The sequence below is a fragment of the Amblyomma americanum genome, chromosome 3, assembly GCF_052857255.1.
Source record: "Amblyomma americanum isolate KBUSLIRL-KWMA chromosome 3, ASM5285725v1, whole genome shotgun sequence".
Classification (NCBI taxonomy): domain Eukaryota; kingdom Metazoa; phylum Arthropoda; class Arachnida; order Ixodida; family Ixodidae; genus Amblyomma; species Amblyomma americanum.
Genome location: NC_135499.1, coordinates 164,053,540 through 164,061,458, shown reverse-complemented (window position 1 = coordinate 164,061,458; position 7,919 = coordinate 164,053,540). Strand labels below are relative to the sequence as shown.

General features: G+C 48.4%; 1 protein-coding gene across 1 annotated transcript in view; it reads left to right on the top strand.

The window, feature by feature from the left end:
* The first annotated feature begins 1,552 nt into the window (after window positions 1–1,552).
* Window positions 1,553–7,919, top strand: part of RhoGEF3 (Rho guanine nucleotide exchange factor 3) — a 374,922-nt gene continuing 368,555 nt past the window's right edge. Inside the window, exon 1 of the mRNA XM_077658614.1 lies at window positions 1,553–1,770. The gene's annotated coding sequence lies outside the window, so the exon portion shown is untranslated. The remainder of the gene's footprint in view (window positions 1,771–7,919) is intronic.

Below are 7,919 nucleotides of genomic sequence, written 5' to 3'. Positions count from 1 at the left end.
GCTTGGGTATTGGTTATTTTAGCACAGACAACACTTCGCAGATTTTATTAGTGTTGATGCAAAGAGATTTCGCGGTACTCTAAGCATATATGAGGTGCTGCGATAAGCTTCAGATGAACTTCTTACTACCACTGTGTGGTGATCAGTAGTAAGTATGGCATGAAGGATGCACAGAAAAGTTGTTTCAGGAGATCTTTAAGGTTCTTAATATAGAACTGGTTTTGTGCGAGCCATTGTGCTAAAAGGAAATGTCACTTCATTGTTGAAGAGGACAGCTGTTATGCAAGGTAATTAGTTCCAGGATGCTGGCATGGCTGTAGATGTAACAGGAAACAATATGAATTTTGGTATAGAGTTAACAAGAAATGTATATAGGACTTTACCCAAAAACTAGTGTGATTCTGTTAAGTGTGTTGTGTTGCTCAGTTTCACCGAAGAGTTATTTTCGACGTTTCCTGTCTGTACATTTAGTGCATGCTTTAAAACACGAAAAACAGATATTTGTTCACTGTAAAGGTCATATATTTTTGCATATATACTTTGCATAGAGTTTAAAAGTGCTAAGGAATAGATCCTGCTATTACGAGGAACAATATTGTTTGCCATAAAGATTAAATAAGGCTTTCGAATTAATGATACGCAAAGCATATCTTACTTTAATGCAAAATCAAACTAGTTTTGGAGGGTAAAGATGTAGGCCAGTCAGTGAGAGAAATATTAAACTGCAGCAGAGGCAGGTGACAACACAGGGTGGGAACTAGATTTATAAGGTAAATTAGGAGTGGGAAGATTTGCAAGGTTCACACAAACTAACGGACCACACAAACACCCGTACGTGTGCGTCAACGGTGCTCGATTTAGCTGCGCGCTTAGGCCACGCCCTGGGCCGTTACGTAGAATGTCTGCTTTAAAATTATACTGCTGGACCGTTCAAGAACATTGACTGGTAAAAGTTGTGCAGCGCATCTAGCACAAATGCATATCTAAGCAGCTGATATTCCTAGCTGTCGTATGGACACCTGACTAAATGGTTGGGTTGTCTTTCTTCCTTGTTGCGATTTTTTTCAATGTTAGCAGTTACTGAAATATTGTGCGGCAATCCCTTACCGCTTGGTTCGGGTGTCCACCGAGACATGTGAGACAGTTTCTGAGTGATTTCCTTTCCTCAAAACCAATTTACATTTTTTTTTTTTTGCAAAACGCTAATAATATTTCCAAGGCAACAAATGATGCTCCACTAGGACGTAGAGCACGAAGCAAAGCGAAATATGTCTTTCTCTTTGAGTATTACTTATCGCTAGCAGAGAAAATTGACAAAAAGGAGTAATTTAGTATTGGTTTTCGTGCAATACTACGTTTGGCTGGTATTTCTGTTGCTAATCGGCATTTCTGAAGCAGCGAGGTTTCGAATACGAAACCAATCGCAGCATCGATGCCGCAGCGCCACAGCGGCCGCGGCTACGGGCAGTTTCGTTTTCGCCGTCAAGCGCAGCGGCGCCCCAGGCGGCCAGTTCTCAAAACGAGTTTGGAGAGAGTGGCGCGGAGCAGCGAAGAAGGCAACTGAACAAGCGTGCGTGAAGTCAGCGACGTTGGCCGGCGAGTTGTGCAGTGTGTTGTTTTGCCGTGTGTTTGTGCGAAGCTCTGCAATGTGACCGCCGATGTATCAAGTGTTGCGTTTTGGAGTAACATCCGGAGGACATACTACACAGACGAGGATTATCTCGACGAAGACGCGGTCATCTGTTGTGTTGTGAACAACGAAAACGCCAGGTAAGAGCCTGCGGGCACCTGTCAGTTTTCGAAGGTGATCACCGTTTGGACGCGCGTTGGAATGCTGGCTGCCGGTCAGGCGCACGCCGTTGTCTAGCGTGCTGTTTAAAGCCCCAATCCGGAGTACCTAAATTCCAAAAGCTAAGGCAGCGACTTTACCCTGGGTAAATCTTTGCTGAACAGAAGCACATGGTGCTGCAGCGCGTTGATGAGTGAAAGTCGGCTTCGCGATCACGTGTCCCGCCTGAATGCTTTCGGTCAGTTGGACTTGTGACATTACACAAGTTCGCTTGAAGCACGCGGTCTGTTTTTGTTGTGAACTAACACAGTTGGAAGTAGTCTCTGCTCGACCTGCTATGTGTGGACCAGCGTTAAATTCAAAATGTTTGAATTCAACCCCTCCCATCGACAGGCAAGTCGCAAACCAGAATTCGAAGCTAGGATACCGTGATCGTACTACATATATCGTAACGCCGACTTCTGCGGTCTCAACATACAGCATTCTCTTGTTTCATGCATCATTTGATATGTCCAGCGGATGTTGCCACACATGTAGAAAGCTTCAGCCCACGCCAGTGCCCAAGTATCGCATGCTTTTTCGAGTAGTATTGTTTTTTTGTGTGTTATTCACCAGAGCCAGGAGACAATATCGTGAGGTTGACTTTGTGTTTATACGACTACAGACGAAATTCTTTAAGCGTCGAAGTCGGGGGGGGGGGGGGGGGGGGGGGGGCACTCCTGAAAGATTTAAGGTAAGATTCTTCAAATTCGACGTAAACGTTATTCTGTCGCCCCCATGTGGTCCGTCGCTGCCAAACGATTACCTGGCTTCTTTGAGTTACTCATGACGGCAGCTGCACCAAATGTCCCGTGCGAACACATTTCCACATTTTTGTAGTTACGCTTTCAGACAGGCATTTTACAGCGCTTAACGTAGGCTGAAGCTACAACGGATGATCCACCGCCGGTCTGCGCTTTTTTTTTTTTTTTGCTTAGTACTCTCCTCGCTCTTAAGGAGCCGGGTTCGAGGAAAGAAAGCGTAGCGGAAGATAACAGCCTGCGCAGAACTCGTAAGCGGCTTTCCGAGTGCGTGCGCCGGCGTATGAAGCACGCATACCATCTGATTCATCCTAGGCGTTTTTGTTCTAGCTTTCTTTTTTTGAGGGGGCGGGGGGAAGGGGTCATTTCGCTTTCGCATGAGAACACTTCTACCCTCCCAGCTCTGGCGCTGAGCCAAGCCAACGGCCATATCATGCGGTGTGGGCCGCAGTAGGATTTCCACTTCGTTGATGCACTGCACCTGTCACAACACTGCGCACAGAGTCTACAAAGCACGCGCGTTGTGGTAACACGCGGCGGCTGCTGCTGCCGCTTCGGCGGTATTTGCTCGTCACGTCCTTGAGGCCGCGTATGGTGAGCAACGTGGGGCGTGTTCACGTCCAAGCAGAATCGGCGGCGGTTTTGAGTTGATGCCACGGCTTCGCAGGCGTTCCAGGTTCCCTAGAAAGCGCGTTTCAGCTACGTTTTTGTGTGTGTTGGAGAGATGGCCCGCGCACTGCATCTGACACTCCCACCCCAGGTCTCGTGCCTGTCTTTCCTCACCCGTCTCTGAGAAGCTGTTTTTTCTTTTTAAATCTGCAGTTGCGTGGCCACCCACACTGTTCCGCCTCTGTTGGGCTGCAGGCCACCGGTGAAAAAGGGTTGCGACGCTTTATGTTGCTCGAACGTCTGAGAACAGGGATAGAGCAGAAGCGGTAACGGCATCTAATGACCCCACCGTATCTTGGGGCGGGGGCAGGAGAGAAAAGTCTGCGAAGGAAACTAGGGGGTCTTTCTTCGTGGCAACTGATAGGTGGTCCGCACGAATGGGTTTTTCTTTTCGATACCGATGGCCGATTGCTTTTGTAGTTTAATCGTCTTTGTGTAGAAGAAGGCTAGCTTTTGCACAGTGAGAATCATTGCAAGGCTTTTCACATTTCAGCAGCCAAACTTCGACGCCATCTAAGCGAAGGCAAAAACAACAACTTTTCGTTTCAGTTCGGGCACGATTCTCTGCGCACGCTTTTTTCTCGCACTCGCTGCACTAGGGTCCGAGCCTACCAGTGCCACTTGTCTTTCATTCACTAATTTTAGAGGAGCGCGCAGCATGCGTGGTATGGGCATGCAACGTGTCGAGCAGATAACCGATGGTCTCGTAGGGTAACAGAGTGGGTTCCAAGGGATGCAAAGCGTAGCCGAGGGCGGCCCATAGTCAGGTGATATTTTAGAGAGCCTTGGGGTAAGAGTCAGCATGAGCCGTGCGCGGTCACCCTCCCGTTGTTCTTCGGGGAAGCCATGGGAGAGGGGCGCTGCCGCCTTCACCGGTGTGCAGTTAACCGCAGGGCTTCTCGCTCTTCTGTCCCACGACCGCGAAAGGCCTGCCTCTTGTGGAAAACGGAATTGCTTTTAAGATAGAAGAACGTTGGAGATCACAGTAAGTAAAAGTAACCTCAAAAGTACGGAGTAATTCTCTCGCTAATTTACTGTAGAGAACTAGTTCATTGGTTTATTTTGTTTAATACGGTAAAATAATCTATTAATAATAGCCCCAAACAGCAAATAAGTTGCGGTAGCGTCGTTATTGCTGTGTCTATCCTTCGGCAAGGTAGCCGCAATGCTCGGCTGCTGACCCCAAAGACGCGGGTTCGATCCCGGCCGCGGCGGTCGCATTTCGATGCAGGCGAAGTACTGGTGGCCCGTTAAAGAACCCCAGGTGGTCGAAATTATCCGGAGCCTTTCACTACAGCGTCTATCATAGCCTGCAGTCCCTTTGGGACGTTGAACCCCAAACGCAACCTTCGTCACGGTTAAGGTGTCTGACTGTGTGGAGCGATCCGTACCGTTATGAGCTCTTATCTTTTCACTTCTATGTTGAGCAGGTACTGAGGAATGTGTGCAAAAAGAAAAAAATACGAACGAAAAAATTCATTCCTCGACCGGGTTCCCTCCCGCAACTGGAGGAGTCAAAAGTTCTCACAACCTTGCACATGAGTATCTAACTACTGATCCGGAGTTCCCGGGTTCGAACCCGACCGCGGCGGTTGCTTTTTATGGAGGAAAAACGCTTAGGCGCCCGTGGGCTGTGCGATGTCAGTGCACGTGAAAGATCCCCAGGTGGTCGAAATTATTCCGGAGCCCTCCACTACGGCACCTCTTTCTTCCTTTCTTCTTTCACTCCCTCCTTTATCCCTTCCCTTACGGCGCGGTTCAGGTGTCCAACGATATATGCATGAGACAGATACTGCGCCATTTTCCTTTCCCCAAAAACCAATTAAAAAAAAATTCATCGAATGCTTGCACGGCTCAGACTGACTGCTTCCCGGGAGATATTTTACTAATTGGTTTTATTTGTCGTATATCGTAAGTGTATATGCCGTAGCTGAAATCGAGAAGAAATTGGCATGGGCGGGGCGTGTAATGTGAAGGCAGCCTATTGTCACTTGGGGTAAAAGAACGGATTCCAAGGGCAGTCAAGCGTAGCTGGAAGCGGCAGAAAGTCGGGCAGGCCGATGAGATTTGAAAGTTTGCGATGATTGTGTGGCCGCAGCTGGCACAGGGCAGGGTTAATTGGAGGTGATGGGAGAAGCTTTGTCCTGCATTGGACGTTGTTGGGCTGATGATGTTAATTTCGAGTTTATTTCCACAAGCGAGTCTCTTCCGTTTGCAGTCTGTCTGGCTAATGCCGGTAAAAGTCATTTTGTAGTTCCTTAGTGATCGTTCTGTCCCCGCTCAAAAACCACAAAGGCTGGAAAGCCTCATCTCCTCAACGTCCTCTGTTCAAGGGGCGATGCAGAGCGTTGTTAAGGGCATATGTATTCGTACGTTTAATCCTGTTTCGCATATAAATAGCACCGTTCTATTGCTGCATTCACTTGGGGCATACATTTGGTCCATGAGGGCAGCTATATCGCTGCAAGCGGACGACTGAAGACGCACCGGCGCTAAGAGCTCAGCAGCGTTTGTACAAAAAAAAAAAAAAGAACTTGTGACACCAAATTATTTACACGGGCTCACATTTATATGCAAAAACTATTCAAGCCAGATTTTACAGATTTTCCAATATTACGAACAAAGTCCGATTCCGCGATGGTTTGCTTTTGGGATTAATGTGTTTTAACTCTCGATTTTACAAATCAAAATTCACCACCTAACCCAGTTTTGTGGAGCTTTTCCAACAGGTACAGACGGGAAAGTGGTGGAAGAGAATAAAAAAGAATCGCGCAGAGATTGGGAAAGACAAAAGCCAAGCACAATGAGAACACTGCCAGCCCACTTTGGTGACCCAAAAGGGGTGCGGGAGAGATACCTATGTGTCATGCAGGGTCACTGGCGTGGCGCTCGCACAAGCTAATCCTCGGTCTCACCTAGGTTAACACGGCTATCGAAGTGGTGGCTGGAGCGTGCAGGAAAGAATGCGAACGGTAATTATGATCTGTTTTAAGTTTACCGGGCTCGAAACGTTTCGTGACAAAGCGATATAGGCATTGTTCAGCTCGGGGGCAGATTTATAGGGGAGGACCGCTCTTCCCTTTTCCAAGCGAGGAATTTTACATGGGAGAACCACGCTGAACCCCATTCTTTGGATGAGAACAGTCCAGTCCAAGAGTGACAGTTAAACTTTCCTTGCCCTCCTACCGATGGGAACGTCGGTTAGCAGTACGAAGAGCACTTCAGGTCTTCGTCCGGCGACACGTTGCCGGTTGGGGCAGCAATTCCAACTTCTTAGAACAAAACTTATTTATTAAAGACGGGACCGAAATACAAGGCAGTGATGACAAGGCAGTTTAAAGAAAAGGCAGTTTAAAGAAAGGCTGTTTAAAAAACGGCCGAGCTTGAGACTCGGCGCGCTCGTCCCAAGACGTTGTTTCCCAGGGGTTTTAACCCCTTCGATAATCGGGCGGAGCTTGAGTAATCTAGCTCTCGCCCAATCTTAACCAACCGCAGTGCAGTGTCACCGTATGTGCAAGTGGGCGGAGCCCAGGGCTCGCCGAATTTTTTTTTCGGGTAGGACTGCCCTCCCTTGGATACGTGCACGACTCGTATATCTGTCCCCTGGTTTAGCTACAGTCTCGAGCCGCTTGCCGCGACAAGAGGCCGCTTGCAGCCTGACTTTGAAGCCAATGAAAGCATTGGGAAAGGTTACGATTTCTTTCTATGGTGTTGTTGTTCATAGGCGAGAACAGGCTAAGTGAGTAGAAAGGAGATAATTTTATAGAAAGAGAAAGAAACCACAAGCCGCCGGTGGGAGCCCTACCCAAGCCCTCGTGCTGCATTCTCTACAAACTTAGCTGTGACGGCGGCTGTTTCGGCTTTAGCTTTCGACACTGTGTTGTTTTGTAGCCTAATCGTGAGTGTTCACCGGCGCCAATCTCATACATTGTGGTGAACAGTAGTGCGCACCATGTCCGCCGCGTCATGTCCAGTATTTTTTTTTTCCTCGACCCTATGCCTTGGTTCCAAAGAGAGTAGACTTTTTTTTTTTTTTTCAACGGTAGTATTACGTCTTGTACTACATCCTGTATGAAAGCGAGTAATTTTGCCCCCGCCGTCTTGACCGCGCGTAAAAATAGACCAAGACGGAACGCCGAGTCGCGGTTCGTTCGCTGCGCAAGACTGTCCGTTGCTCCGTCGGTTGCGCAAGCGACGGCCGGATTCGTGTCGCTCTTGCGGCACGCGTGGTCGCTGTTGAAGACCCGATTCCCAGGGGCTTTAAACGTCGCCGTTTCGGCGAGGTTCACTGCTTCTTTCGTTGTCTTTTATCACGTTGCTCCTTCTTGTAACAGAGCTCGCATTTCAGTCGACGAGCCGACTTGCCTTCTTGTTAGCTCTTGGGAGCAGTTGTGCGGTAAACTCGTTTTTTTTCTTTCGTTTTCTTTTTTCTTCTCGTTCGTTCCTGCCGCTGGAAAGCTGCACGTTGGTAGTCCTTCCAGGAAAACACGAGATGAAGAATTCGTTTCCTCTAAGCTTCACATGCACGCGCTCGAGTCGGGATGCTCTCGGAAGTCCGTGAAGCAAGAAAAAAGCTGCACGAACACGGGCGTCGCAGTTTCCTTGCGCGCTTCTACAACCTCTGCCTGCACGCTTCTGTGTCCACCTCCTCTTTAGAGACG